Source organism: Gossypium hirsutum, chromosome A11 (assembly GCF_007990345.1).
Source record: "Gossypium hirsutum isolate 1008001.06 chromosome A11, Gossypium_hirsutum_v2.1, whole genome shotgun sequence".
NCBI lineage: Eukaryota > Viridiplantae > Streptophyta > Magnoliopsida > Malvales > Malvaceae > Gossypium > Gossypium hirsutum.
Genome location: NC_053434.1, coordinates 48836643 through 48840494, shown reverse-complemented (window position 1 = coordinate 48840494; position 3852 = coordinate 48836643). Strand labels below are relative to the sequence as shown.

General features: G+C 41.0%; 1 non-coding gene across 1 annotated transcript; it reads right to left on the bottom strand.

Annotated features, from left to right (window-relative positions):
- Positions 1–779: 779 nt before the first annotated feature.
- LOC121210209 (small nucleolar RNA R71) lies at positions 780–887 on the bottom strand. Its single transcript, XR_005905333.1, has one exon. It is a non-coding gene; the product is annotated as a small nucleolar RNA R71 (small nucleolar RNA).
- Positions 888–3852: the final 2965 nt, after the last annotated feature.

Below are 3852 nucleotides of genomic sequence, written 5' to 3'. Positions count from 1 at the left end.
TAGTTTGTTCAAGAACGAGTAATTATAAATATTTAAAATCTATCACAAAACCTCACGATCAAGTTTTTGGCGCCGTTGCTGGGGAACTGAAATATTAGGAACACTCAATTTTTGTTACTTTAGCCATTCATTTTTCTTGCAATTTAATTTAATTTTATTATTATTTATTAACTTCCTTTTTCCTTCTCTTGGTAGGTTTTCATAGTTTATGACTAGAAGAAACCCGTCGGGACCATTACTGTTTGACGAAGAAATCGATCGCACAGTTCGTAGAAACCAAAGAGAAATAAGGCGAAGCTTAAGATACACAGAGAACGAGCAAGAAGATGATACTCAATCCCCAACCGAAGAGATGGCTGAAAACCAAGGCAATCAGCTGCCTCCTACAATTGCGGTTAATCAAAATCCTACTCCACGTATTATGTATGACTATGCTAAACCTTCTTTAACAGGAACTGAGTCAAGTATAGTTAGACCTGCTATTGCTGCGAATAATTTTGAACTGAAACCTAACACAATTCAGATATACAACAATTTGTTCAGTTTGATGGTTTGTAGGATGAGGATCCCAACACTCACTTGGAAAATTTTCTGGAATTTTGCGACACTTTAAAAATTAATGGCATTTCTGATGATGCCATTCGCCTTCAATTATTCCCTTTTTCACTGAGAAACAAAGCTAAATGGTGGTTAAACTCGTTACCACGAGGCTCTATCACTACTTGGGAATAAATGATCGAAAAATTTCTACTAAAATATTTTCTACTGGCTAAAACGGCAAAGTTACGTAATGATTTCTCTTCTTTTGTGCAGATGGACTTAGAAACACTTTACGATGCATGGGAGAGATACAAGGATCTATTGCGAAGGTGCCCTCACCGTGGGTTACCTCTATGGCTGCAAGTTCAAACGTTTTACAATGGTGTGAATCCCTCGACAAGACAGATGATTGACGCAGCTGCTAGAGGAACCATCAACAACAAAACACCTTAAGAGTCTTATGAATTCATTGAAGAAATGTCACTAAATAACTATCAGTCGCAAGTCATGAGGACTAAGCCAACAAAAATAGCCGGCGTTTACAGCGTTGACTCAGTTACTATGCTGTCAAATGAGGTAGAACTTCTCAATAAAAAGATTGATGGTTTACTTGGTTCTACGCAGATACATCCAGTAATAAGGTGTGACTCAAGTGGAGGAGGTGTGCATACAGAATATCAATCCTTCAATCGTACAACCGAAGAGGAACAAGTCAACTATATGGGTAACAATAACTTTAGATCTCAAAATAACCCATACAGTAATACTTATAGTGCAGGTTGGAGGAACCATCCAAATTTCTCTTGGGGTGGTAAAGGGAATCAAAAGCCATAAAATCCTTAGGGTTGTCAACAAGCACCTTACCAACAAGAGAAGAAACCAAACCTTGAAGAGATGTTCTCTAAATTCATCTCGGTATCAGAAACACGTTTCCAAAATACCGAGACAACACTTAAGAATCAACAAGCATTGATCCAAGGGCTCAAAAATCAGATAGGCCAGTTATCCAAACTAATCTTCGAACAACCACAAGGTAGCTTACCAAGTAATACTGAACCTAATCCAAGGGAACACCTCAACATAATTAGTACTCAAGATAAGGAAGGATTCATTGCGCCTGAGCCAGAATTGATGCAAGAAACTGTGGTGAGCAAAGGTAAAAGTGAGGTAAGTCATAACAAAACAGTGAATGAAAAATATAAACCTCGTGTCCCATATCCTAACGCGACAAGGAAAGACCGCTCAAACGAATAATTCGGTAAATTCCTTAAACTTTTAAAAAATTACATATTAACTTACTGTTTATTGAAGCTCTATCGCATATGCCGAATGCAATGAAATTTTTAAAATAGCTTTTAGTAAATAAGCAGAAGTTGGATGAAGTGTCGCATGTGGAGCTAAACGCATTCTGCTCAGCTATTCTACATAATAAGCTACCCCAAAAATTGAAAGATCCTGGGAGTTTTACAATTCCTTGCTTAATTGGTAGTTTAGATATAAATCATGCATTAGTTGATTTAGGGGCTAGTATTAACGTCATGCCTTACAAAATGTTTAAGCAACTAGGTCTTAGGAAACCTAAACAAACTAGGATGAGCATTCAATTGGCAGATAAAACTATAAGATTTCCTAGGGGTATTATTGAAGATGTACTAGTGAAAGTAGATAAGTTCATATTTCCCGTTGATTTCGTTGTTCTAGACATGGAGAAGGATAATAGCACCCTTTTGATTTTAGGGAGGCCCTTTTTAGCAACTGCTAAAACAATTATTGATGTTGGCACAGGTAAGCTTACACTTCGTGTGGGAGACGAAACGAACACCCTTCAAGCTCGTAATTCTGGCATCACATCGAACATTGAAGGTAATGGTCTACACCAATCTACTAAAACTGACAATATGACTTTGCATAAATTGAGCTTCAAAAAAGTTCACGAGTCATGTTCCAGAAATGATAGAGGACACATTCATGAAGAACGAAGGCTACGGATAGAGGAGCTAGACGAATGGCGAGCACATAAACCAAGAACACACGATAAACCAAAACTACGCCAAAACGAGCCCGATACCTCTCCAAATCAACTTAAGGTTGGTGATAAAGTCTTACTAGATGCTGCAGATCCCCACATTGTCACTACCACACCGAATGAGGAAATCCCTCTTACGATACTCAGTATTTTTCCATTCAGTACAGTGGAGGTGAGTCATCCCAGGTTCGACACTTTTAAGTTAAACAACACACGTGTAAAACCTTATTTTGATGAGACTGATTGCAGAAATGAGGAGTATAAACTCCTCAAACCACCATGACCATACAACAGAGAGGTAAGTCGAGCTTAGACTATAAATAAGAGCTTCTCGGGAGGTAACCCGAGCACTAACAATATTAATTTCTTTGAATTTTGGTATTTAACTCCTAACTTACTAATAGAAATCTTGAATATAGGTGTTTCCATAGAAACACGGCCAAGCACACGGGCGTGCTTAAGGCCGTGTGAAAGTAGGGCAAAAGATTTCCCCAACACGGGTTACAATTAAACGCCACGGCCGTGCAATACGGCCGTGGTCGAGCCTGCCAAAACAACACAGGCGTGCGACACGCCCATGTGGAAGACTCGTGGTTGAAACTGAAAAACTAGCACGAGCGTGCGGCACGCCCGTGTCTAACACCCGTGGTCGAACCTATTAAATTAACACAGGCGTGGAGCTTGAACACACGGGCGTGGGAGAAGCAAACAAAGCTAGACACGGCCATGCAACACGGTCGAGTGGACCCACACGCCTGAGGAACATGGGCGTGGACTAAATGTCAAACGCGCCCAAATTTGAAATTCATGAATCACACGGGCTGAAATTAGGGGACACGGGCGTGTGCCATGGCCATGTGCCCCAAAATCTATAAATACCCTACGCTATTCACTTTCTTCCCCATTCAAAAACCCTAACCCTAGCAGCTGCAACTCTATACGGCCCCCTGCCATGCCCGTGCGCCGCCTTCAACTTCGTTTTTAATGCCCAATCTCTCTCCCTTAGCGTACCATGTCATCGTCAAGAGGAAAGAAAACTGCCGTACCTACTTCGAAGAAGAGGAAGGAAGCGTCCTCTTCCACGGGCCCAATCATGGAAATTCGTCACCCTCTCCTACAGTTTCCCCGAGGGCCCCAGGAAGAATTGTTCCAAATACTTTGGGCTTTACCCTTAATTGCGGGCCACTGCATCAACTGGGCTACTATAGAGCAAGTCCAAATGGCTGACGCGATTCGGGCTCTCTTAACCATCGACCCTTGGGAGCTGTTCTTTAGGATTATTGAGT